General features: G+C 38.9%; 82 non-coding genes across 82 annotated transcripts; all 82 read right to left on the bottom strand.

Annotated features, from left to right (window-relative positions):
- Nucleotides 1-38: 38 nt before the first annotated feature.
- On the bottom strand, nucleotides 39-120 carry Trnas-gga (transfer RNA serine (anticodon GGA)). The gene has a single exon. It is a non-coding gene; the product is annotated as a tRNA-Ser (tRNA).
- A 63-nt stretch (nucleotides 121-183) lies between these two features.
- Nucleotides 184-265, bottom strand: Trnas-aga (transfer RNA serine (anticodon AGA)). The gene has a single exon. It is a non-coding gene; the product is annotated as a tRNA-Ser (tRNA).
- Nucleotides 266-321: 56 nt separating this feature from the next.
- On the bottom strand, nucleotides 322-403 carry Trnas-uga (transfer RNA serine (anticodon UGA)). Its single transcript has one exon. It is a non-coding gene; the product is annotated as a tRNA-Ser (tRNA).
- Nucleotides 404-611: 208 nt separating this feature from the next.
- On the bottom strand, nucleotides 612-693 carry Trnas-uga (transfer RNA serine (anticodon UGA)). The gene has a single exon. It is a non-coding gene; the product is annotated as a tRNA-Ser (tRNA).
- A 56-nt stretch (nucleotides 694-749) lies between these two features.
- Nucleotides 750-831, bottom strand: Trnas-uga (transfer RNA serine (anticodon UGA)). Its single transcript has one exon. It is a non-coding gene; the product is annotated as a tRNA-Ser (tRNA).
- Nucleotides 832-892: 61 nt separating this feature from the next.
- Nucleotides 893-974, bottom strand: Trnas-uga (transfer RNA serine (anticodon UGA)). The gene has a single exon. It is a non-coding gene; the product is annotated as a tRNA-Ser (tRNA).
- A 216-nt stretch (nucleotides 975-1,190) lies between these two features.
- Nucleotides 1,191-1,272, bottom strand: Trnas-uga (transfer RNA serine (anticodon UGA)). The gene has a single exon. It is a non-coding gene; the product is annotated as a tRNA-Ser (tRNA).
- Nucleotides 1,273-1,343: 71 nt separating this feature from the next.
- On the bottom strand, nucleotides 1,344-1,425 carry Trnas-uga (transfer RNA serine (anticodon UGA)). Its single transcript has one exon. It is a non-coding gene; the product is annotated as a tRNA-Ser (tRNA).
- A 72-nt stretch (nucleotides 1,426-1,497) lies between these two features.
- Nucleotides 1,498-1,579, bottom strand: Trnas-aga (transfer RNA serine (anticodon AGA)). Its single transcript has one exon. It is a non-coding gene; the product is annotated as a tRNA-Ser (tRNA).
- A 63-nt stretch (nucleotides 1,580-1,642) lies between these two features.
- Nucleotides 1,643-1,724, bottom strand: Trnas-uga (transfer RNA serine (anticodon UGA)). Its single transcript has one exon. It is a non-coding gene; the product is annotated as a tRNA-Ser (tRNA).
- Nucleotides 1,725-1,933: 209 nt separating this feature from the next.
- Trnas-uga (transfer RNA serine (anticodon UGA)) lies at nucleotides 1,934-2,015 on the bottom strand. Its single transcript has one exon. It is a non-coding gene; the product is annotated as a tRNA-Ser (tRNA).
- A 63-nt stretch (nucleotides 2,016-2,078) lies between these two features.
- On the bottom strand, nucleotides 2,079-2,159 carry Trnas-gga (transfer RNA serine (anticodon GGA)). The gene has a single exon. It is a non-coding gene; the product is annotated as a tRNA-Ser (tRNA).
- A 63-nt stretch (nucleotides 2,160-2,222) lies between these two features.
- Nucleotides 2,223-2,304, bottom strand: Trnas-aga (transfer RNA serine (anticodon AGA)). The gene has a single exon. It is a non-coding gene; the product is annotated as a tRNA-Ser (tRNA).
- A 57-nt stretch (nucleotides 2,305-2,361) lies between these two features.
- On the bottom strand, nucleotides 2,362-2,443 carry Trnas-gga (transfer RNA serine (anticodon GGA)). The gene has a single exon. It is a non-coding gene; the product is annotated as a tRNA-Ser (tRNA).
- A 63-nt stretch (nucleotides 2,444-2,506) lies between these two features.
- Trnas-aga (transfer RNA serine (anticodon AGA)) lies at nucleotides 2,507-2,588 on the bottom strand. The gene has a single exon. It is a non-coding gene; the product is annotated as a tRNA-Ser (tRNA).
- Nucleotides 2,589-2,650: 62 nt separating this feature from the next.
- On the bottom strand, nucleotides 2,651-2,732 carry Trnas-uga (transfer RNA serine (anticodon UGA)). The gene has a single exon. It is a non-coding gene; the product is annotated as a tRNA-Ser (tRNA).
- Nucleotides 2,733-2,793: 61 nt separating this feature from the next.
- Trnas-uga (transfer RNA serine (anticodon UGA)) lies at nucleotides 2,794-2,875 on the bottom strand. Its single transcript has one exon. It is a non-coding gene; the product is annotated as a tRNA-Ser (tRNA).
- Nucleotides 2,876-3,381: 506 nt separating this feature from the next.
- On the bottom strand, nucleotides 3,382-3,463 carry Trnas-aga (transfer RNA serine (anticodon AGA)). The gene has a single exon. It is a non-coding gene; the product is annotated as a tRNA-Ser (tRNA).
- Nucleotides 3,464-3,526: 63 nt separating this feature from the next.
- On the bottom strand, nucleotides 3,527-3,608 carry Trnas-uga (transfer RNA serine (anticodon UGA)). The gene has a single exon. It is a non-coding gene; the product is annotated as a tRNA-Ser (tRNA).
- A 215-nt stretch (nucleotides 3,609-3,823) lies between these two features.
- On the bottom strand, nucleotides 3,824-3,905 carry Trnas-uga (transfer RNA serine (anticodon UGA)). Its single transcript has one exon. It is a non-coding gene; the product is annotated as a tRNA-Ser (tRNA).
- A 63-nt stretch (nucleotides 3,906-3,968) lies between these two features.
- On the bottom strand, nucleotides 3,969-4,050 carry Trnas-aga (transfer RNA serine (anticodon AGA)). Its single transcript has one exon. It is a non-coding gene; the product is annotated as a tRNA-Ser (tRNA).
- Nucleotides 4,051-4,113: 63 nt separating this feature from the next.
- Nucleotides 4,114-4,195, bottom strand: Trnas-uga (transfer RNA serine (anticodon UGA)). The gene has a single exon. It is a non-coding gene; the product is annotated as a tRNA-Ser (tRNA).
- A 56-nt stretch (nucleotides 4,196-4,251) lies between these two features.
- Trnas-uga (transfer RNA serine (anticodon UGA)) lies at nucleotides 4,252-4,333 on the bottom strand. Its single transcript has one exon. It is a non-coding gene; the product is annotated as a tRNA-Ser (tRNA).
- Nucleotides 4,334-4,540: 207 nt separating this feature from the next.
- Nucleotides 4,541-4,622, bottom strand: Trnas-uga (transfer RNA serine (anticodon UGA)). Its single transcript has one exon. It is a non-coding gene; the product is annotated as a tRNA-Ser (tRNA).
- Nucleotides 4,623-4,678: 56 nt separating this feature from the next.
- Nucleotides 4,679-4,760, bottom strand: Trnas-uga (transfer RNA serine (anticodon UGA)). The gene has a single exon. It is a non-coding gene; the product is annotated as a tRNA-Ser (tRNA).
- A 61-nt stretch (nucleotides 4,761-4,821) lies between these two features.
- Trnas-uga (transfer RNA serine (anticodon UGA)) lies at nucleotides 4,822-4,903 on the bottom strand. Its single transcript has one exon. It is a non-coding gene; the product is annotated as a tRNA-Ser (tRNA).
- A 216-nt stretch (nucleotides 4,904-5,119) lies between these two features.
- On the bottom strand, nucleotides 5,120-5,201 carry Trnas-uga (transfer RNA serine (anticodon UGA)). Its single transcript has one exon. It is a non-coding gene; the product is annotated as a tRNA-Ser (tRNA).
- A 71-nt stretch (nucleotides 5,202-5,272) lies between these two features.
- Nucleotides 5,273-5,354, bottom strand: Trnas-uga (transfer RNA serine (anticodon UGA)). The gene has a single exon. It is a non-coding gene; the product is annotated as a tRNA-Ser (tRNA).
- A 72-nt stretch (nucleotides 5,355-5,426) lies between these two features.
- Trnas-aga (transfer RNA serine (anticodon AGA)) lies at nucleotides 5,427-5,508 on the bottom strand. The gene has a single exon. It is a non-coding gene; the product is annotated as a tRNA-Ser (tRNA).
- A 63-nt stretch (nucleotides 5,509-5,571) lies between these two features.
- On the bottom strand, nucleotides 5,572-5,653 carry Trnas-uga (transfer RNA serine (anticodon UGA)). The gene has a single exon. It is a non-coding gene; the product is annotated as a tRNA-Ser (tRNA).
- Nucleotides 5,654-6,007: 354 nt separating this feature from the next.
- Trnas-gga (transfer RNA serine (anticodon GGA)) lies at nucleotides 6,008-6,089 on the bottom strand. Its single transcript has one exon. It is a non-coding gene; the product is annotated as a tRNA-Ser (tRNA).
- Nucleotides 6,090-6,290: 201 nt separating this feature from the next.
- Nucleotides 6,291-6,372, bottom strand: Trnas-uga (transfer RNA serine (anticodon UGA)). The gene has a single exon. It is a non-coding gene; the product is annotated as a tRNA-Ser (tRNA).
- Nucleotides 6,373-6,435: 63 nt separating this feature from the next.
- Nucleotides 6,436-6,517, bottom strand: Trnas-aga (transfer RNA serine (anticodon AGA)). The gene has a single exon. It is a non-coding gene; the product is annotated as a tRNA-Ser (tRNA).
- A 63-nt stretch (nucleotides 6,518-6,580) lies between these two features.
- On the bottom strand, nucleotides 6,581-6,662 carry Trnas-uga (transfer RNA serine (anticodon UGA)). The gene has a single exon. It is a non-coding gene; the product is annotated as a tRNA-Ser (tRNA).
- A 61-nt stretch (nucleotides 6,663-6,723) lies between these two features.
- Trnas-uga (transfer RNA serine (anticodon UGA)) lies at nucleotides 6,724-6,805 on the bottom strand. Its single transcript has one exon. It is a non-coding gene; the product is annotated as a tRNA-Ser (tRNA).
- Nucleotides 6,806-7,021: 216 nt separating this feature from the next.
- Trnas-uga (transfer RNA serine (anticodon UGA)) lies at nucleotides 7,022-7,103 on the bottom strand. Its single transcript has one exon. It is a non-coding gene; the product is annotated as a tRNA-Ser (tRNA).
- Nucleotides 7,104-7,311: 208 nt separating this feature from the next.
- On the bottom strand, nucleotides 7,312-7,393 carry Trnas-aga (transfer RNA serine (anticodon AGA)). Its single transcript has one exon. It is a non-coding gene; the product is annotated as a tRNA-Ser (tRNA).
- Nucleotides 7,394-7,456: 63 nt separating this feature from the next.
- Trnas-uga (transfer RNA serine (anticodon UGA)) lies at nucleotides 7,457-7,538 on the bottom strand. The gene has a single exon. It is a non-coding gene; the product is annotated as a tRNA-Ser (tRNA).
- Nucleotides 7,539-7,753: 215 nt separating this feature from the next.
- Nucleotides 7,754-7,835, bottom strand: Trnas-uga (transfer RNA serine (anticodon UGA)). The gene has a single exon. It is a non-coding gene; the product is annotated as a tRNA-Ser (tRNA).
- Nucleotides 7,836-7,898: 63 nt separating this feature from the next.
- On the bottom strand, nucleotides 7,899-7,980 carry Trnas-aga (transfer RNA serine (anticodon AGA)). Its single transcript has one exon. It is a non-coding gene; the product is annotated as a tRNA-Ser (tRNA).
- A 63-nt stretch (nucleotides 7,981-8,043) lies between these two features.
- On the bottom strand, nucleotides 8,044-8,125 carry Trnas-uga (transfer RNA serine (anticodon UGA)). The gene has a single exon. It is a non-coding gene; the product is annotated as a tRNA-Ser (tRNA).
- Nucleotides 8,126-8,188: 63 nt separating this feature from the next.
- Trnas-uga (transfer RNA serine (anticodon UGA)) lies at nucleotides 8,189-8,270 on the bottom strand. Its single transcript has one exon. It is a non-coding gene; the product is annotated as a tRNA-Ser (tRNA).
- Nucleotides 8,271-8,485: 215 nt separating this feature from the next.
- Nucleotides 8,486-8,567, bottom strand: Trnas-uga (transfer RNA serine (anticodon UGA)). The gene has a single exon. It is a non-coding gene; the product is annotated as a tRNA-Ser (tRNA).
- Nucleotides 8,568-8,912: 345 nt separating this feature from the next.
- Nucleotides 8,913-8,994, bottom strand: Trnas-uga (transfer RNA serine (anticodon UGA)). Its single transcript has one exon. It is a non-coding gene; the product is annotated as a tRNA-Ser (tRNA).
- Nucleotides 8,995-9,057: 63 nt separating this feature from the next.
- Nucleotides 9,058-9,139, bottom strand: Trnas-gga (transfer RNA serine (anticodon GGA)). Its single transcript has one exon. It is a non-coding gene; the product is annotated as a tRNA-Ser (tRNA).
- Nucleotides 9,140-9,340: 201 nt separating this feature from the next.
- On the bottom strand, nucleotides 9,341-9,422 carry Trnas-uga (transfer RNA serine (anticodon UGA)). Its single transcript has one exon. It is a non-coding gene; the product is annotated as a tRNA-Ser (tRNA).
- A 208-nt stretch (nucleotides 9,423-9,630) lies between these two features.
- Trnas-uga (transfer RNA serine (anticodon UGA)) lies at nucleotides 9,631-9,712 on the bottom strand. Its single transcript has one exon. It is a non-coding gene; the product is annotated as a tRNA-Ser (tRNA).
- A 72-nt stretch (nucleotides 9,713-9,784) lies between these two features.
- Trnas-uga (transfer RNA serine (anticodon UGA)) lies at nucleotides 9,785-9,866 on the bottom strand. The gene has a single exon. It is a non-coding gene; the product is annotated as a tRNA-Ser (tRNA).
- A 63-nt stretch (nucleotides 9,867-9,929) lies between these two features.
- Trnas-aga (transfer RNA serine (anticodon AGA)) lies at nucleotides 9,930-10,011 on the bottom strand. Its single transcript has one exon. It is a non-coding gene; the product is annotated as a tRNA-Ser (tRNA).
- A 63-nt stretch (nucleotides 10,012-10,074) lies between these two features.
- Trnas-uga (transfer RNA serine (anticodon UGA)) lies at nucleotides 10,075-10,156 on the bottom strand. The gene has a single exon. It is a non-coding gene; the product is annotated as a tRNA-Ser (tRNA).
- Nucleotides 10,157-10,219: 63 nt separating this feature from the next.
- Trnas-aga (transfer RNA serine (anticodon AGA)) lies at nucleotides 10,220-10,301 on the bottom strand. The gene has a single exon. It is a non-coding gene; the product is annotated as a tRNA-Ser (tRNA).
- A 209-nt stretch (nucleotides 10,302-10,510) lies between these two features.
- On the bottom strand, nucleotides 10,511-10,592 carry Trnas-uga (transfer RNA serine (anticodon UGA)). The gene has a single exon. It is a non-coding gene; the product is annotated as a tRNA-Ser (tRNA).
- A 344-nt stretch (nucleotides 10,593-10,936) lies between these two features.
- On the bottom strand, nucleotides 10,937-11,018 carry Trnas-uga (transfer RNA serine (anticodon UGA)). Its single transcript has one exon. It is a non-coding gene; the product is annotated as a tRNA-Ser (tRNA).
- Nucleotides 11,019-11,226: 208 nt separating this feature from the next.
- Nucleotides 11,227-11,308, bottom strand: Trnas-gga (transfer RNA serine (anticodon GGA)). Its single transcript has one exon. It is a non-coding gene; the product is annotated as a tRNA-Ser (tRNA).
- A 63-nt stretch (nucleotides 11,309-11,371) lies between these two features.
- On the bottom strand, nucleotides 11,372-11,453 carry Trnas-gga (transfer RNA serine (anticodon GGA)). Its single transcript has one exon. It is a non-coding gene; the product is annotated as a tRNA-Ser (tRNA).
- Nucleotides 11,454-11,807: 354 nt separating this feature from the next.
- Nucleotides 11,808-11,889, bottom strand: Trnas-uga (transfer RNA serine (anticodon UGA)). The gene has a single exon. It is a non-coding gene; the product is annotated as a tRNA-Ser (tRNA).
- Nucleotides 11,890-12,234: 345 nt separating this feature from the next.
- Nucleotides 12,235-12,316, bottom strand: Trnas-gga (transfer RNA serine (anticodon GGA)). The gene has a single exon. It is a non-coding gene; the product is annotated as a tRNA-Ser (tRNA).
- A 63-nt stretch (nucleotides 12,317-12,379) lies between these two features.
- On the bottom strand, nucleotides 12,380-12,461 carry Trnas-uga (transfer RNA serine (anticodon UGA)). The gene has a single exon. It is a non-coding gene; the product is annotated as a tRNA-Ser (tRNA).
- Nucleotides 12,462-12,524: 63 nt separating this feature from the next.
- On the bottom strand, nucleotides 12,525-12,606 carry Trnas-uga (transfer RNA serine (anticodon UGA)). The gene has a single exon. It is a non-coding gene; the product is annotated as a tRNA-Ser (tRNA).
- A 62-nt stretch (nucleotides 12,607-12,668) lies between these two features.
- Nucleotides 12,669-12,750, bottom strand: Trnas-uga (transfer RNA serine (anticodon UGA)). The gene has a single exon. It is a non-coding gene; the product is annotated as a tRNA-Ser (tRNA).
- A 63-nt stretch (nucleotides 12,751-12,813) lies between these two features.
- On the bottom strand, nucleotides 12,814-12,895 carry Trnas-uga (transfer RNA serine (anticodon UGA)). Its single transcript has one exon. It is a non-coding gene; the product is annotated as a tRNA-Ser (tRNA).
- Nucleotides 12,896-12,957: 62 nt separating this feature from the next.
- Trnas-uga (transfer RNA serine (anticodon UGA)) lies at nucleotides 12,958-13,039 on the bottom strand. The gene has a single exon. It is a non-coding gene; the product is annotated as a tRNA-Ser (tRNA).
- Nucleotides 13,040-13,111: 72 nt separating this feature from the next.
- Trnas-uga (transfer RNA serine (anticodon UGA)) lies at nucleotides 13,112-13,193 on the bottom strand. The gene has a single exon. It is a non-coding gene; the product is annotated as a tRNA-Ser (tRNA).
- Nucleotides 13,194-13,256: 63 nt separating this feature from the next.
- On the bottom strand, nucleotides 13,257-13,338 carry Trnas-aga (transfer RNA serine (anticodon AGA)). The gene has a single exon. It is a non-coding gene; the product is annotated as a tRNA-Ser (tRNA).
- Nucleotides 13,339-13,401: 63 nt separating this feature from the next.
- Trnas-aga (transfer RNA serine (anticodon AGA)) lies at nucleotides 13,402-13,483 on the bottom strand. The gene has a single exon. It is a non-coding gene; the product is annotated as a tRNA-Ser (tRNA).
- Nucleotides 13,484-13,691: 208 nt separating this feature from the next.
- On the bottom strand, nucleotides 13,692-13,773 carry Trnas-uga (transfer RNA serine (anticodon UGA)). The gene has a single exon. It is a non-coding gene; the product is annotated as a tRNA-Ser (tRNA).
- Nucleotides 13,774-13,837: 64 nt separating this feature from the next.
- Trnas-aga (transfer RNA serine (anticodon AGA)) lies at nucleotides 13,838-13,919 on the bottom strand. The gene has a single exon. It is a non-coding gene; the product is annotated as a tRNA-Ser (tRNA).
- A 63-nt stretch (nucleotides 13,920-13,982) lies between these two features.
- On the bottom strand, nucleotides 13,983-14,064 carry Trnas-uga (transfer RNA serine (anticodon UGA)). The gene has a single exon. It is a non-coding gene; the product is annotated as a tRNA-Ser (tRNA).
- A 61-nt stretch (nucleotides 14,065-14,125) lies between these two features.
- Nucleotides 14,126-14,207, bottom strand: Trnas-uga (transfer RNA serine (anticodon UGA)). The gene has a single exon. It is a non-coding gene; the product is annotated as a tRNA-Ser (tRNA).
- A 208-nt stretch (nucleotides 14,208-14,415) lies between these two features.
- Nucleotides 14,416-14,497, bottom strand: Trnas-uga (transfer RNA serine (anticodon UGA)). Its single transcript has one exon. It is a non-coding gene; the product is annotated as a tRNA-Ser (tRNA).
- Nucleotides 14,498-15,131: 634 nt separating this feature from the next.
- Nucleotides 15,132-15,213, bottom strand: Trnas-uga (transfer RNA serine (anticodon UGA)). The gene has a single exon. It is a non-coding gene; the product is annotated as a tRNA-Ser (tRNA).
- Nucleotides 15,214-15,421: 208 nt separating this feature from the next.
- Trnaf-aaa (transfer RNA phenylalanine (anticodon AAA)) lies at nucleotides 15,422-15,503 on the bottom strand. Its single transcript has one exon. It is a non-coding gene; the product is annotated as a tRNA-Phe (tRNA).
- Nucleotides 15,504-15,703: 200 nt separating this feature from the next.
- Nucleotides 15,704-15,785, bottom strand: Trnas-aga (transfer RNA serine (anticodon AGA)). Its single transcript has one exon. It is a non-coding gene; the product is annotated as a tRNA-Ser (tRNA).
- Nucleotides 15,786-15,847: 62 nt separating this feature from the next.
- Trnas-uga (transfer RNA serine (anticodon UGA)) lies at nucleotides 15,848-15,929 on the bottom strand. Its single transcript has one exon. It is a non-coding gene; the product is annotated as a tRNA-Ser (tRNA).
- A 61-nt stretch (nucleotides 15,930-15,990) lies between these two features.
- On the bottom strand, nucleotides 15,991-16,072 carry Trnas-uga (transfer RNA serine (anticodon UGA)). The gene has a single exon. It is a non-coding gene; the product is annotated as a tRNA-Ser (tRNA).
- A 215-nt stretch (nucleotides 16,073-16,287) lies between these two features.
- Trnas-uga (transfer RNA serine (anticodon UGA)) lies at nucleotides 16,288-16,369 on the bottom strand. Its single transcript has one exon. It is a non-coding gene; the product is annotated as a tRNA-Ser (tRNA).
- A 208-nt stretch (nucleotides 16,370-16,577) lies between these two features.
- Trnas-aga (transfer RNA serine (anticodon AGA)) lies at nucleotides 16,578-16,659 on the bottom strand. The gene has a single exon. It is a non-coding gene; the product is annotated as a tRNA-Ser (tRNA).
- Nucleotides 16,660-16,722: 63 nt separating this feature from the next.
- On the bottom strand, nucleotides 16,723-16,804 carry Trnas-aga (transfer RNA serine (anticodon AGA)). The gene has a single exon. It is a non-coding gene; the product is annotated as a tRNA-Ser (tRNA).
- Nucleotides 16,805-16,867: 63 nt separating this feature from the next.
- Trnas-uga (transfer RNA serine (anticodon UGA)) lies at nucleotides 16,868-16,949 on the bottom strand. Its single transcript has one exon. It is a non-coding gene; the product is annotated as a tRNA-Ser (tRNA).
- Nucleotides 16,950-17,156: 207 nt separating this feature from the next.
- On the bottom strand, nucleotides 17,157-17,238 carry Trnas-aga (transfer RNA serine (anticodon AGA)). The gene has a single exon. It is a non-coding gene; the product is annotated as a tRNA-Ser (tRNA).
- Nucleotides 17,239-17,300: 62 nt separating this feature from the next.
- Nucleotides 17,301-17,382, bottom strand: Trnas-aga (transfer RNA serine (anticodon AGA)). The gene has a single exon. It is a non-coding gene; the product is annotated as a tRNA-Ser (tRNA).
- Nucleotides 17,383-17,598: 216 nt separating this feature from the next.
- On the bottom strand, nucleotides 17,599-17,680 carry Trnas-aga (transfer RNA serine (anticodon AGA)). Its single transcript has one exon. It is a non-coding gene; the product is annotated as a tRNA-Ser (tRNA).
- Between the last annotated feature and the right edge of the window lie 194 nt (nucleotides 17,681-17,874).

The following is a 17,874-nucleotide window of genomic DNA, read 5'->3' as shown; positions in this document are numbered from 1 at the left end:
ATTGTATTTTTGTCACTTTAAGAATTAAAATAAATATTCGTTGTCGGCAGGATTCGAACCTACGCGGGCAGAGCCCAACAGATTTCCAGTCTGTCGCCTTAACCACTAGGCCACGACAACTTATGTCAATAAGAAACAAAAACAAATTGTATTTTTGTCACTTTAAGAATTAAAATAAATATTCGTTGTCGGCAGGATTCGAACCTACGCGGGCAGAGCCCAACAGATTTCTAGTATGTCGCCTTAACCACTCGGCCACGACAACTATAAAAAAACAAAAAAAAATGTATTTTTGCCACTTTAAGAATTAAAATAAATATTCGTTGTCGGCAGGATTCGAACCTACGCGGGCAGATCCCAACAGATTTCAAGTCTGTCGCCTTAACCACTCGGCCACGACAACTTATGTCAATGAGAAAAAAAAAACAAATTGTATTTTTGTCACTTTAAGAATTAAAATAAATATTCGTTGTCGGCAGGATTCGAACCTAAGCGGGCAGAGTCCAACAGATTTCAAGTCTGTCGACTTAACCACTCGGCCACGACAACTTATTTCAAAATGAAACAAAAAAAATTGTATTTTTGCCACTTTAAGATTTAAAATAAATATTCGTTGTCGGCAGGATTCGAACCTACGCGGGCAGAGCCCAACAGATTTCAAGTCTGTCGCCTTAACCACTCGGCCACGACAACTATAAAGAAACAAAAAAAAATGTATTTTTCCCACTTTAAGAATTAAAATAAATATTCGTTGTCGGCAGGATTCGAACCTACGCGGGCAGAGCCCAACAGATTTCAAGTCTGTCGCCTTAACCACTCGGCCACGACAACTTATGTGAAAATGAAACAAAAACAATTTGTATTTTTGTCACTTTAAAAATAAAAATCAAATCGTTGTCGGCAGGATTCGAACCTACGCGGGCAGAGCCCAAAAGATTTCAAGTCTGTCGCCTTAACCACTCGGCCACGACAACTTTTGTCAAAAAGAAACAAAAACAAATTGTATTTTTGTCACTCTAAGAATTAAAATAAATATTCGTTGTCGGCAGGATTCGAACCTACGCGGGCAGAGCGCAACAGATTTCAAGTCTGTCGCCTTAACCACTCGGCCACGACAACTTATGTCAAAAATAAACAAAAACAAATTGTCAAACTGTATTTTTGTCATTTTAAGAATTAAAATAAATATTCGTTGTCGGCAGGATTCGAACCTACGCGGGCAGAGCCCAACAGATTTCAAGTCTGTCGCCTTAACCACTCGGCCACGACAACTTATGTCAAAAAGAAACAAAAAAAAATTGTCAAACCGCATTTTTGTCATTTTAAGAATTAAAATAAATATTCGTTGTCGGCAGGATTCGAACCTACGCGGGCAGAGGCCAACAGATTTCAAGTCTGTCGCCTTAACCACTCGGCCACGACAACTTATGTCAATAAGAAAAAAAAAACAAATTGTCAAACTGTATTTTTGTCATTTTAAGAATTAAAATAAATATTCGTTGTCGGCAGGATTCGAACCTACGCGGGCAGAGCCCAACAGATTTCTAGTCTGTCGCCTTAACCACTCGGCCACGACAACTTATGTCAAAAAGAAACAAAAACAAATTGTATTTTTGTCACTTTAAGAATTAAAATAAATATTCGTTGTCGGCAGGATTCGAACCTACGCGGGCAGAGCCCAACAGATTTCAAGTCTGTCGCCTTAACCACTCGGCCACGAAAACTTTTGTCAAACAGAAACAAAAACAAATTGTATTTTTGCCACTTTAAGAATTAAAATAAATATTCGTTGTCGACAGGATTCGAACCTACGCGGGCAGAGCCCAACAGATTTCTAGTATGTCGCCTTAACCACTCGGCCACGACAACTTATTTCAAAATGAAATAAAAAAAAAATTGTATTTTTGCCACTTTAAGAATTATAATAAATGTTCGTTGTCGGCAGGATTCGAACCTACGCGGGCAGAGCCCAACAGATTTCAAGTCTGTCCCCTTAACCACTCGGCCACGACAACTTTTGTCAAAAAGAAACAAAAACAAATTGTATTTTTGTCACTTTAAGAATTAAAATAAATATTCGTTGTAGGCAGGATTCGAACCTATGCGGGCAGAGCCCAACAGATTTCCAGTCTGTCGCCTTACCACTCGGCCACGACAACTTATGTCAATAAGAAACAAAAACAAATTGTATTTTTGTCACTTTAAGAATTAAAATAAATATTCGTTGTCGGCAGGATTCGAACCTACGCGGGCAGAGCCCAACAGATTTCTAGTATGTCGCCTTAACCACTCGGCCACGACAACTATAAAGAAACAAAAAAAAAATGTATTTTTGCCACTTTAAGAATTAAAATAAATATTCGTTGTCGGCAGGATTCGAACCTACGCGGGCAGAGCCCAACAGATTTCCAGTCTGTCGCCTTAACCACTCGGCCACGACAACTTATGTCAATGAGAAAAAAAAACAAATTGTATTTTTGTCACTTTAAGAATTAAAATAAATATTCGTTGTCGGCAGGATTCGAACCTACGCGGGCAGAGCCCAACAGATTTCTAGTCTGTCGCCTGAACCACTCGGCCACGACAACTTATGTCATAAAGAAACAAAAAAAAATGTATTTTTGCCACTTTAAGAATTATAATAAATATTCGTTGTCGGCAGGATTCGAACCTACGCGGGCAGAGCCCAACAGATTTCAAGTCTGTCGCCTTAACCACTCGGCCACGACAACTTATGTGAAAATGAAACAAAAACAATTTGTATTTTTGTCTATTTAAAAATAAAAATCAAATCGTTGTCGGCAGGATTCGAACCTACGCGGGCAGAGCCCAACAGATTTCAAGTCTGTCGCCTTAACCACTTGGCCACGACAACTTTTGTCAAAAAGAAACAAAAACAAATTGTATTTTTGTCACTTTAAGAAATAAAATAAATATTCGTTGTCGGCAGGATTCGAACCTACGCGGGCAGAGCGCAATAGATTTCAAGTCTGTCGCCTTAACCACTCGGCCACGACAACTTATGTCAAAAAGAAACGAAAACAAATTGTCAAACTGTATTTTTGTCATTTTAAGAATTAAAATAAATATTTGTTGTCGGCAGGATTCGAACCTACGCGGGCAGAGCCCAACAGATTTCAAATATGTCGCCTTAACCACTCGGCCACGACAACTTATGTCAATAAGAAAAAAAAACAAATTGTATTTTTGTCACTCTAAGAATTAAAATAAATATTCGTTGTCGGTAGGATTCGAACCTAAACGGGCAGAGCCGAACAGATTTCTAGTCTGTCGCCTTAACCACTCGGCCACGACAACTTATGTCAAAAAGAAACAAAAACAAGTTGTATTTTTGCCACTTTAAGAATTAAAATAAATATTCGTTGTCGGCAGGATTCGAACCTACGCGGGCAGAGCCGAACAGATTTCTAGTCTGTCGCCTTAACCACTCGGCCACGACAACTTATGTCAATAGGAAACAAAAACAAATTGTATTTTTGCCACTTTAAGAATTAAAATAAATTTTCGTTGTCGGCAGGATTCGAACCTACGCGGGCAGAGCCCAACAGATTTCAAGTCTGTCGCCTTAACCACTCGGCCACGACAACTTATGTCAATAGGAAACAAAAACAAATTGTATTTTTGTCACTTTAAGAATTAAAATAAATATTCGTTGTCGGCAGGATTCGAACCTAGGCGGGCAGAGCCCATAGATTTCTAGTATGTCGCCTTAACCACTCGGCCACGACAACTTATGTCAAAAAGAAACGAAAACAAATTGTCAAACTGTATTTTTGTCATTTTAAGAATTAAAATAAATATTCGTTGTCGGCAGGATTCGAACCTACGCGGGCAGAGCCCAACAGATTTCAAGTCTGTCGCCTTAACCACTCGGCCACGACAACTTATGTCAAAAAGAAACAAAAACAAATTGTATTTTTGTCACTTTAAGAATTAAAATAAATATTCGTTGTCGGCAGGATTCGAACCTACGCGGGCAGAGCCCAACAGATTTCTAGTCTGTCGCCTTAACCACTCGGCCACGACAACTTATGTCAATAGGAAACAAAAACAAATTGTATTTTTGTCACTTTAAGAATTAAAATAAATTTTCGTTGTCGGCAGGATTCGAACCTACGCGGGCAGATCCCAACAGATTTCAAGTCTGTCGCCTTAACCACTCGGCCACGACAACTATAAAAAAACAAAAAAAAATGTATTTTTGCCACTTTAAGAATTAAAATAAATATTCGTTGTCGGCAGGATTCGAACCTACGCGGGCAGATCCCAACAGATTTCAAGTCTGTCGCCTTAACCACTCGGCCACGACAACTTATGTCAATGAGAAAAAAAAACAAATTGTATTTTTGTCACTTTAAGAATTAAAATAAATATTCGTTGTCGGCAGGATTCGAACCTACGCGGGCAGAGTCCAACAGATTTCAAGTCTGTCGACTTAACCACTCGGCCACGACAACTTATTTCAAAATGAAACAAAAAAAATTGTATTTTTGCCACTTTAAGATTTAAAATAAATATTCGTTGTCGGCAGGATTCGAACCTACGCGGGCAGAGCCCAACAGATTTCAAGTCTGTCGCCTTAACCACTCGGCCACGACAACTATAAAGAAACAAAAAAAAATGTATTTTTCCCACTTTAAGAATTAAAATAAATATTCGTTGTCGGCAGGATTCGAACCTACGCGGGCAGAGCCCAACAGATTTCAAGTCTGTCGCCTTAACCACTCGGCCACGACAACTTATGTGAAAATGAAACAAAAACAATTTGTATTTTTGTCACTTTAAAAATAAAAATCAAATCGTTGTCGGCAGGATTCGAACCTACGCGGGCAGAGCCCAAAAGATTTCAAGTCTGTCGCCTTAACCACTCGGCCACGACAACTTTTGTCAAAAAGAAACAAAAACAAATTGTATTTTTGTCACTCTAAGAATTAAAATAAATATTCGTTGTCGGCAGGATTCGAACCTACGCGGGCAGAGCGCAACAGATTTCAAGTCTGTCGCCTTAACCACTCGGCCACGACAACTTATGTCAAAAATAAACAAAAACAAATTGTCAAACTGTATTTTTGTCATTTTAAGAATTAAAATAAATATTCGTTGTCGGCAGGATTCGAACTTACGCGGGCAGAGCCCAACAGATTTCAAGTCTGTCGCCTTAACCACTCGGCCACGACAACTTATGTCAAAAAGAAACAAAAAAAAATTGTCAAACCGCATTTTTGTCATTTTAAGAATTAAAATAAATATTCGTTGTCGGCAGGATTCGAACCTACGCGGGCAGAGGCCAACAGATTTCAAGTCTGTCGCCTTAACCACTCGGCCACGACAACTTATGTCAATAAGAAAAAAAAAACAAATTGTCAAACTGTATTTTTGTCATTTTAAGAATTAAAATAAATATTCGTTGTCGGCAGGATTCGAACCTACGCGGGCAGAGCCCAACAGATTTCTAGTCTGTCGCCTTAACCACTCGGCCACGACAACTTATGTCAAAAAGAAACAAAAACAAATTGTATTTTTGTCACTTTAAGAATTAAAATAAATATTCGTTGTCGGCAGGATTCGAACCTACGCGGGCAGAGCCCAACAGATTTCAAGTCTGTCGCCTTAACCACTCGGCCACGAAAACTTTTGTCAAACAGAAACAAAAACAAATTGTATTTTTGCCACTTTAAGAATTAAAATAAATATTCGTTGTCGACAGGATTCGAACCTACGCGGGCAGAGCCCAACAGATTTCTAGTATGTCGCCTTAACCACTCGGCCACGACAACTTATTTCAAAATGAAATAAAAAAAAAATTGTATTTTTGCCACTTTAAGAATTATAATAAATATTCGTTGTAGGCAGGATTCGAACCTACGCGGGCAGAGCCCAACAGATTTCAAGTCTGTCCCCTTAACCACTCGGCCACGACAACTTTTGTCAAAAAGAAACAAAAACAAATTGTATTTTTGTCACTTTAAGAATTAAAATAAATATTCGTTGTAGGCAGGATTCGAACCTATGCGGGCAGAGCCCAACAGATTTCCAGTCTGTCGCCTTAACCACTCGGCCACGACAACTTATGTCAATAAGAAACAAAAACAAATTGTATTTTTGTCACTTTAAGAATTAAAATAAATATTCGTTGTCGGCAGGATTCGAACCTACGCGGGCAGAGCCCAACAGATTTCTAGTATGTCGCCTTAACCACTCGGCCACGACAACTATAAAGAAACAAAAAAAAATGTATTTTTGCCACTTTAAGAATTAAAATAAATATTCGTTGTCGGCAGGATTCGAACCTACGCGGGCAGAGCCCAACAGATTTCAAGTCTGTCGCCTTAACCACTCGGCCACGACAACTTATGTCAATGAGAAAAAAAAACAAATTGTATTTTTGTCACTTTAAGAATTAAAATAAATATTCGTTGTCGGCAGGATTCGAACCTACGCGGGCAGAGCCCAACAGATTTCTAGTCTGTCGCCTTAACCACTCGGCCACGACAACTTATGTCATAAAGAAACAAAAAAAAAATGTATTTTTGCCACTTTAAGAATTATAATAAATATTCGTTGTCGGCAGGATTCGAACCTACGCGGGCAGAGCCCAACAGATTTCAAGTCTGTCGCCTTAACCACTCGGCCACGACAACTTATGTGAAAATGAAACAAAAACAATTTGTATTTTTGTCTATTTAAAAATAAAAATCAAATCGTTGTCGGCAGGATTCGAACCTACGCGGGCAGAGCCCAACAGATTTCAAGTCTGTCGCCTTAACCACTTGGCCACGACAACTTTTGTCAAAAAGAAACAAAAACAAATTGTATTTTTGTCACTTTAAGAAATAAAATAAATATTCGTTGTCGGCAGGATTCGAACCTACGCGGGCAGAGCGCAATAGATTTCAAGTCTGTCGCCTTAACCACTCGGCCACGACAACTTATGTCAAAAAGAAACGAAAACAAATTGTCAAACTGTATTTTTGTCATTTTAAGAATTAAAATAAATATTTGTTGTCGGCAGGATTCGAACCTACGCGGGCAGAGCCCAACAGATTTCAAGTATGTCGCCTTAACCACTCGGCCACGACAACTTATGTCAATAAGAAAAAAAAACAAATTGTATTTTTGTCACTCTAAGAATTAAAATAAATATTCGTTGTCGGTAGGATTCGAACCTAAACGGGCAGAGCCGAACAGATTTCTAGTCTGTCGCCTTAACCACTCGGCCACGACAACTTATGTCAAAAAGAAACAAAAACAAGTTGTATTTTTGCCACTTTAAGAATTAAAATAAATATTCGTTGTCGGCAGGATTCGAACCTACGCGGGCAGAGCCGAACAGATTTCTAGTCTGTCGCCTTAACCACTCGGCCACGACAACTTATGTCAATAGGAAACAAAAACAAATTGTATTTTTGCCACTTTAAGAATTAAAATAAATTTTCGTTGTCGGCAGGATTCGAACCTACGCGGGCAGAGCCCAACAGATTTCAAGTCTGTCGCCTTAACCACTCGGCCACGACAACTTATGTCAATAGGAAACAAAAACAAATTGTATTTTTGTCACTTTAAGAATTAAAATAAATATTCGTTGTCGGCAGGATTCGAACCTAGGCGGGCAGAGCCCATAGATTTCTAGTATGTCGCCTTAACCACTCGGCCACGACAACTTATGTCAAAAAGAAACGAAAACAAATTGTCAAACTGTATTTTTGTCATTTTAAGAATTAAAATAAATATTCGTTGTCGGCAGGATTCGAACCTACGCGGGCAGAGGCCAACAGATTTCAAGTCTGTCGCCTTAACCACTCGGCCACGACAACTTATGTCAAAAAGAAACAAAAACAAATTGTATTTTTGTCACTTTAAGAATTAAAATAAATATTCGTTGTCGGCAGGATTCGAACCTACGCGGGCAGAGCCCAACAGATTTCTAGTCTGTCGCCTTAACCACTCGGTCACGACAACTTATGTCAATAGGAAACAAAAACAAATTGTATTTTTGTCACTTTAAGAATTAAAATAAATTTTCGTTGTCGGCAGGATTCGAACCTACACGGGCAGAGCCCAACAGATTTCAAGTCTGTCGCCTTAACCACTCGGCCACGACAACTTATGTCAATAGGAAACAAAAACAAATTGTATTTTTGTCACTTTAAGAATTAAAATAAATATTCGTTGACGGCAGGATTCGAACCTACGCGGGCAGAGCCCAACAGATTTCAAGTCTGTCGCCTTAACCACTCGGCCACGGCAACTTATTTCAAAATGAAACAAAAAAAATTGTATTTTTGCCACTTTAAGAATTAAAATAAATATTCTTTATCGGCAGGATTCGAACCTACGCGGGCAGAGCCCAACAGATTTCAAGTCTGTCGCCTTAACCACTCGGCCACGACAACTTATTTCAAAAACAAACGAAAACAAATTGTCAAACTGTATTTTTGTCATTTTAAGAATTAAAATAAATATTCGTTGTCGGCAGGATTCGAACCTACGCGGGCAGAGCCCAACAGATTTCAAGTCTGTCGCCTTAACCACTCGGCCACGACAACTTTTGTCAAAAAGAAATAAAAACAAATTGTATTTTTGCCACTTTAAGAATTAAAATAAATATTCGTTGTCGGCAGGATTCGAACCTACGCGGGCAGAGCACAATTGATTTCTAGTATGTCGCCTTAACCACTCGGCCACGACAACTTATTTCAAAATGAAACAAAAAAAAATTGTATTTTTGCCACTTTAAGAATTAAAATAAATATTCGTTGTCGGCAGGATTCGAACCTCGCGGGCAGAGCCCAACAGATTTCTAGTCTGTCGCCCTAACCACTCGGCCACGACAACTATAAAGAAACAAAAAAAAATGTATTTTTGTCACTTTAAGAATTAAAATAAATATTCGTTGTCGGCAGGATTCGAACCTACGCGGGCAGAGCCCAACAGATTTCAAGTCTGTCCCCTTAACCACTCGGCCACGACAACTTTTGTCAAAAAGAAACAAAAACAAATTGTATTTTTGTCACTTTAAGAATTAAAATAAATATTCGTTGTCGGCAGGATTCGAACCTACGCGGGCAGAGCCCAACAGATTTCCAGTCTGTCGCCTTAACCACTAGGCCACGACAACTTATGTCAATAAGAAACAAAAACAAATTGTATTTTTGTCACTTTAAGAATTAAAATAAATATTCGTTGTCGGCAGGATTCGAACCTACGCGGGCAGAGCCCAACAGATTTCTAGTATGTCGCCTTAACCACTCGGCCACGACAACTATAAAAAAACAAAAAAAAATGTATTTTTGCCACTTTAAGAATTAAAATAAATATTCGTTGTCGGCAGGATTCGAACCTACGCGGGCAGATCCCAACAGATTTCAAGTCTGTCGCCTTAACCACTCGGCCACGACAACTTATGTCAATGAGAAAAAAAAAACAAATTGTATTTTTGTCACTTTAAGAATTAAAATAAATATTCGTTGTCGGCAGGATTCGAACCTACGCGGGCAGAGTCCAACAGATTTCAAGTCTGTCGACTTAACCACTCGGCCACGACAACTTATTTCAAAATGAAACAAAAAAAATTGTATTTTTGCCACTTTAAGATTTAAAATAAATATTCGTTGTCGGCAGGATTCGAACCTACGCGGGCAGAGCCCAACAGATTTCAAGTCTGTCGCCTTAACCACTCGGCCACGACAACTTATGTCAATAAAAAAAAAAAAACAAATTGTCAAACTGTATTTTTGTCATTTTAAGAATTAAAATAAATATTCGTTGTCGGCAGGATTCGAACCTACGCGGGCAGAGCCCAACAGATTTCAAGTCTGTCGCCTTAACCACTCGGCCACGACAACTTATGTCAATAAGAAAAAAAAACAAATTGTATTTTTGTCACTTTAAGAATTAAAATAAATATTCGTTGTCGGCATGATTCGAACCTACGCGGGCAGAGCCCAACAGATTTCTAGTCTGTCGCCTTAACCACTCGGCCACGACAACTTATGTCAAAAAGAAACAAAAACAAATTGTATTTTTGTCACTTTAAGAATTAAAATAAATATTCGTTGTCGGCAGGATTCGAACCTGCGCGGGCAGAGCCCAACAGATTTCAAGTCTGTCGCCTTAACCACTCGGCCACGAAAACTTTTGTCAAACAGAAACAAAAACAAATTGTATTTTTGCCACTTTAAGAATTAAAATAAATATTCGTTGTCGACAGGATTCGAACCTACGCGGGCAGAGCCCAACAGATTTCTAGTCTGTCGCCTTAACCACTCGGCCACGACAACTATAAAGAAACAAAAAAAATTGTATTTTTGCCACTTTAAGAATTAAAATAAATATTCTTTGTAGGCAGGATTCGAACCTACGCGGGCAGAGCCCAACAGATTTCAAGTCTGTCGCCTTAACCACTCGGCCACGACAACTTATTTCAAAAAGAAACGAAAACAAATTGTCAAACTGTATTTTTGTCATTTTAAGAATTAAAATAAATATTCGTTGTCGGCAGGATTCGAACCTACGCGGGCAGAACCCAACAGATTTCAAGTCTGTCGCCTTAACCACTCGGCCACGACAACTTTTGTCAAAAAGAAATAAAAACAAATTGTATTTTTGCCACTTTAAGAATTAAAATAAATATTCGTTGTCGGCAGGATTCGAACCTACGCGGGCAGAGCACAACAGATTTCTAGTATGTCGCCTTAACCACTCGGCCACGACAACTTATTTCAAAATGAAACAAAAAAAAATTGTATTTTTGCCACTTTAAGAATTAAAATAAATATTCGTTGTCGGCAGGATTCGAACCTCCCGGGCAGAGCCCAACAGATTTCTAGTCTGTCGCCCTAACCACTCGGCCACGACAACTAAAAAGAAACAAAAAAAATGTATTTTTGTCACTTTAAGAATTAAAATAAATATTCGTTGTCGGCAGGATTCGAACCTGCGCGGGCAGAGCCCAACAGATTTCAAGTCTGTCGCCTTAACCACTCGGCCACGAAAACTTTTGTCAAACAGAAACAAAAACAAATTGTATTTTTGCCACTTTAAGAATTAAAATAAATATTCGTTGTCGGCAGGATTCGAACTTACGCGGGCAGAGCCCAACAGATTTCAAGTCTGTCCCCTTAACCACTCGGCCACGACAACTTTTGTCAAAAAGAAACAAAAACAAATTGTATTTTTGTCACTTTAAGAATTAAAATAAATATTCGTTGTCGGCAGGATTCGAACTTACGCGGGCAGAGCCCAACAGATTTCCAGTCTGTCGCCTTAACCACTCGGCCACGACAACTTTTGTCAAAAAGAAACAAAAACAAATTGTATTTTTGCCACTTTAAGAATTAAAATAAATATTCGTTGTCGGCAGGATTCGAACTTACGCGGGCAGAGCCCAACAGATTTCCAGTCTGTCGCCTTAACCACTCGGCCACGACAACTTATGTCAATAAGAAACAAAAACAAATTGTATTTTTGTCACTTTAAGAATTAAAATAAATATTCGTTGTCGGCAGGATTCGAACCTACGCGGGCAGAGCCCAACAGATTTCTAGTATGTCGCCTTAACCACTCGGCCACGACAACTATAAAGAAACAAAAAAAATTGTATTTTTGCCACTTTAAGAATTAAAATAAATATTCTTTGTAGGCAGGATTCGAACCTACGCGGGCAGAGCCCAACAGATTTCAAGTCTGTCGCCTTAACCACTCGGCCACGACAACTTATTTCAAAAAGAAACGAAAACAAATTGTCAAACTGTATTTTTGTCATTTTAAGAATTAAAATAAATATTCGTTGTCGGCAGGATTCGAACCTACGCGGGCAGAACCCAACAGATTTCAAGTCTGTCGCCTTAACCACTCGGCCACGACAACTTATTTCAAAATGAAACAAAAAAAAATTGTATTTTTGCCACTTTAAGAATTAAAATAAATATTCGTTGTCGGCAGGATTCGAACCTCGCGGGCAGAGCCCAACAGATTTCTAGTCTGTCGCCCTAACCACTCGGCCACGACAACTAGAAAGAAACAAAAAAAAATGTATTTTTGTCACTTTAAGAATTAAAATAAATATTCGTTGTCGGCAGGATTCGAACTTACGCGGGCAGAGCCCAACAGATTTCAAGTCTGTCCCCTTAACCACTCGGCCACGACAACTTTTGTCAAAAAGAAACAAAAACAAATTGTATTTTTGTCACTTTAAGAATTAAAATAAATATTCGTTGTCGGCAGGATTCGAACCTACGCGGGCAGAGCCCAACAGATTTCCAGTCTGTCGCCTTAACCACTCGGCCACGACAACTTATGTCAATAAGAAACAAAAACAAATTGTATTTTTGTCACTTTAAGATTTAAAATAAATATTCGTTGTCGGCAGGATTCGAACCTACGCGGGCAGAGCCCAACAGATTTCAAGTCTGTCGCCTTAACCACTCGGCCACGACAACTTATGTCAATGAGAAAAAAAAACAAATTGTATTTTTGTCACTTTAAGAATTAAAATAAATATTCGTTGTCGGCAGGATTCGAACCTACGCGGGCAGAGTCCAACAGATTTCAAGTCTGTCGCCTTAACCACTCGGCCACGACAACTTATTTCAAAATGAAACAAAAAAAATTGTATTTTTGCCACTTTAAGATTTAAAATAAATATTCGTTGTCGGCAGGATTCGAACCTACGCGGGCAGAGCCCAACAGATTTCAAGTCTGTCGCCTTAACCACTCGGCCACGACAACTTATGTCAATGAGAAAAAAAAACAAATTGTATTTTTGTCACTTTAAGAATTAAAATAAATATTCGTTGTCGGCAGGATTCGAACCTACGCGGGCAGAGTCCAACAGATTTCAAGTCTGTCGCCTTAACCACTCGGCCACGACAACTTATTTCAAAATGAAACAAAAAAAATTGTATTTTTGCCACTTTAAGATTTAAAATAAATATTCGTTGTCGGCAGGATTCGAACCTACGCGGGCAGAGCCCAACAGATTTCAAGTCTGTCGCCTTAACCACTCGGCCACGACAACTTATGTCAATAAGAAAAAAAAAACAAATTGTCAAACTGTATTTTTGTCATTTTAAGAATTAAAATAAATATTCGTTGTCGGCAGGATTCGAACCTACGCGGGCAGAGCCCAACAGATTTCAAGTCTGTCGCCTTAACCACTCGACCACGACAACTTATGTCAATAAGAAAAAAAAACAAATTGTATTTTTGTCACTTTAAGAATTAAAATAAATATTCGTTGTCGGCATGATTCGAACCTACGCGGGCAGAGCCCAACAGATTTCTAGTCTGTCGCCTTAACCACTCGGCCACGACAACTTATGTCAAAAAGAAACAAAAACAAACTGTATTTTTGTCATTTTAAGAATTAAAATAAATATTCGTTGTCGGCATGATTCGAACCTACGCGGGCAGAGCCCAACAGATTTCTAATCTGTCGCCTTAACCACTCGGCCACGACAACTTATGTCAAAAAGAAACAAAAACAAATTGTATTTTTGTCACTTTAAGAATTAAAATAAATATTCGTTGTAGGCAGGATTCGAACCTGCGCGGGCAGAGCCCAACAGATTTCAAGTCTGTCGCCTTAACCACTCGGCCACGAAAACTTTTGTCAAACAGAAACAAAAACAAATTGTATTTTTGCCACTTTAAGAATTAAAATAAATATTCGTTGTCGGCAGGATTCGAACCTACGCGGGCAGAGCCCAACAGATTTCAAGTCTGTCGCCTTAACCAATCGGCCACGACAACTTATGTCAATGAGAAAAAAAAAACAAATTGTATTTTTGTCACTTTAAGAATTAAAATAAATATTCGTTGTCGGCAGGATTCGAACCTACGCGGGCAGAACCCAACAGATTTCTAGTCTGTCGCCTTAACCACTCGGCCACGACAACTTATGTCATAAAGAAACCAAAAAAAAATGTATTTTTGCCACTTTAAGAATTATAATAAATATTCGTTGTCGGCAGGATTCGAACCTACGCGGGCAGAGCCCAACAGATTTCAAGTCTGTCGCCTTAACCACTCGGCCACGACAACTTATTTCAAAATGAAACAAAAACAATTTGTATTTGTGTCACTTTAAAAATAAAAATCAAATCGTTGTCGGCAGGATTCGAACCTACGCGGGCAGAGCCCAACAGATTTCAAGTCTGTCGCCTTAACCACTCGGCCACGACAACTTATGTAAATAAGAAAAAAAAACAAATTGTATTTTTGTCACTCTAAGAATTAAAATAAATATTCGTTGTCGGCAGGATTCGAAACTACACGGGCAGAGCCCAACAGATTTCTAGTCTGTCGCCTTAACCACTCGGCCACGACAACTTATATCAATAAGAAACAAAAACAAATTGTATTTTTGCCACTTTATGAATTAAAATAAATTTTCGTTGTCGGCAGGATTCGAACCTACGCGGGCAGAGCCCAACAGATTTCAAGTCTGTCGCCTTAACCACTCGGCCACGACAACTTATGTCAATAGGAAACAAAAACAAATTGTATTTTTGTCACTTTAAGAATTAAAATAAATATTCGTTGTCGGCAGGATTCGAACCTACGTGGGCAGAGCCCAACAGATTTCTAGTATGTCGCCTTAACCACTCGGCCACGGCAACTTATTTCAAAATGAAACAAAAAAAATTGTATTTTTGCCACTTTAAGAATTAAAATAAATATTCGTTGTCGGCAGGATTCGAACCTACGCGGGCAGAGCCCAACAGATTTCAAGTCTGTCGCATTAAACACTCGGCCACGACAACTTTTGTCAAAAAGAAATAAAAACAAATTGTATTTTTGCCACTTTAAGAATTAAAATAAATATTCGTTGTCGGCAGGATTCGAACCTACGCGGGCAGAGCTCAACAGATTTCTAGTATGTCGCCTTAACCACTCGGCCACTACAACTTATTTCAAAATGAAACAAAAAAAATTGTATTTTTGCCACTTTAAGAATTAAAATAAATATTCGTTGTCGGCAGGATTCGAACCTACGCGTGCAGAGCCCAACAGATTTCTAGTCTGTCGCCCTAACCACTCGGCCACGACAACTATAAAGAAACAAAAAAAAATGTATTTTTGTCACTTTAAGAATTAAAATAAATATTCGTTGTCGGCAGGATTCGAACCTACGCGGGCAGAGCCCAACAGATTTCAAGTCTGTCGCCTTAACCACTCGGCCACGACAACTTATGTCAATGAGAAAAAAAAACAAATTGTATTTTTGCCACTTTAAGATTTAAAATAAATATTCGTTGTCGGCAGGATTCGAACCTACGCGGGCAGAGTCCAACAGATTTCAAGCCTGTCGCCTTAACCACTCGGCCACGACAACTTATGTCAATGAGAAAAAAAAACAAATTGTATTTTTGCCACTTTAAGAATTAAAATAAATATTCGTTGTCGGCAGGATTCGAACCTACGCGTGCAGAGCCCAACAGATTTTTAGTCTGTCGCCCTAACCACTCGGCCACGACAACTATAAAGAAACAAAAAAAAATGTATTTTTGTCACTTTAAGAATTAAAATAAATATTCGTTGTCGGCAGGATTCGAACCTACGCGGGCAGAGTCCAACAGATTTCAAGCCTGTCGCCTTAACCACTCGGCCACGACAACTTATTTCAAAATGAAACAAAAAAAATTGTATTTTTGCCACTTTAAGATTTAAAATAAATATTCGTTGTCGGCAGGATTCGAACCTACGCGGGCAGAGCCCAACAAATTTCTAGTCTGTCGCCTTAACCACTCGGCCACGACAACTTATGTCATAAAGAAACAAAAAAAAATGTATTTTTGCCACTTTAAGAATTATAATAAATATTCGTTGTCGGCAGGATTTGAACCTACGCGGGCAGAGCCCAACGGATTTCAAGTCTGTCGCCTTAACCACTCGGCCACGACAACTTATGTGAAAATGAAACAAAAACAATTTGTATTTTTGTCACTTTAAAAATAAAAATCAAATCGTTGTCGGCAGGATTCGAACCTACGCGGGCAGAGCCCAACAGATTTCAAGTCTGTCGCCTTAACCACTCGGCCACGACAACTTATGTCAAAAAGAAACAAAAACAAATTGGATTTTTGTCACTTTAAGAATTAAATAAATATTCGTTGTCGGCAAGATTCGAACCTACGCGGGCAGAGCGCAATAGATTTCAAGTCTGTCGCCTTAACCACTCGGCCACGACAACTTATGTCAAAAAGAAACGAAAACAAATTGTCAAACTGTATTTTTGTCATTTTAAGAATTAAAATAAATATTCGTTGTCGGCAGGATTCGAACCTACGCGGGCAGAGCCCAACAGATTTCAAGTATGTCGCCTTAACCACTCGGCCACGACAACTTATGTCAAAAAGAAACAAAAACAAATTGTATTTTTGCCACTTTAAGAATTAAAATAAATATTCGTTGTCGGCAGGATTCGAACCTACGCGGGCAGAGCCCAACAGATTTCAAATATGTCGCCTAAACCACTCGGCCACGACAACTTATGTCAATAAGAAAAAAAAACAAATTGTATTTTTGTCACTCTAAGAATTAAAATAAATATTCGTTGTCGGCAGGATTCGAACCTACGCGGGCAGAGCCCAACAGATTTCTAGTCTGTCGCCTTAACCACTCGGCCACGACAACTTATGTCAATAAGAAACAAAAACAAATTGTATTTTTGTCACTTTAAGAATTAAAATAAATATTCGTTGTCGGCAGGATTCGAACCTACGCGGGCAGAGCCCAACAGATTTCTAGTCTGTCGCCTTAACCACTCGGCCACGACAACTTATGTCAAAAAGGAACATAAACAAACTGTATTTTTGCCACTTTAAGAATTAAAATAAATATTCGTTGTCGGCAGGATTCGAACCTACGCGGGCAGAGCCCAACAGATTTCAAGTCTGTCGCCTTAACCACTCGGCCACGACAATTTTGTCAAAAAGAAACAAAAACAAACTGTATTTTTGTCACTTTAAGAATTAAAATAAATATTCGTTGTCGGCAGGATTCGAACCTACGCGGGCAGAGCGCAACAGATTTCTAGTATGTCGCCTTAACCACTCGGCCACGACAACTTATTTCAAAATGAAACAAAAACAAATTGTATTTTTGCCACTTTAAGAATTCGAATAAATATTCGTTGTCGGCAGGTTTCGAACCTACGCGGGCAGAGCCCAACAGATTTCTAGTCTGTCGCCTTAACCACTCGGCCACGACAACTTATTTCAAAATGAAACAAAAAAAATTGTAGTTTTGCCACTTTAAGAATTAAAATAAATATTCGTTGTCGGCAGGATTCGAACCTACGCGGGCAGAGCCCAACAGATTTCTAGTCTGTCGACTTAACCACTCGGCCACGACAACTTATGTGAAAATGAAACAAAAACAAATTGTATTTTTGTCATTTTAAGAATTAAAATAAATATTCGTTGTTGGCAGGATTCGAACCTAAGCGGGCAGAGCCCAACAGATTTCTAGTCTGTCGCCTTAACCACTCGGCCACGACAACTTATGTCAGAAAGAAACGAAAACAAATTGTCAAACTTTATTTTTGTCATTTTAAGAATTAAAATAAATATTCGTTGTCGGCAGGATTCGAACCTACGCGGGCAGAGCCCAACAGATTTCTAGTCTGTCGCCTTAACCACTCGGCCACGACAACTTATGTCATAAAGAAACAAAAACAAACTGTATTTTTGCCACTTTAAGAATTAAAGTAAATATTCGTTGTCGGCAGGATTCGAACCTCCGCGGGCAGAGCCCAATAGATTTCTAGTCTGTCGCCTTAACCACTCGGCCACGATAACTTATGTCAAAAATAAACAAAAACAAATTGTATTTTTGTCACTTTAAGAA

This window comes from Ascidiella aspersa, chromosome 2 (assembly GCF_963924565.1).
Source record: "Ascidiella aspersa chromosome 2, kaAscAspe10.2, whole genome shotgun sequence".
In the NCBI taxonomy this organism is placed as follows: Eukaryota; Metazoa; Chordata; class Ascidiacea; order Phlebobranchia; family Ascidiidae; genus Ascidiella; species Ascidiella aspersa.
This window is presented reverse-complemented; position numbering and strand designations above follow the sequence as displayed.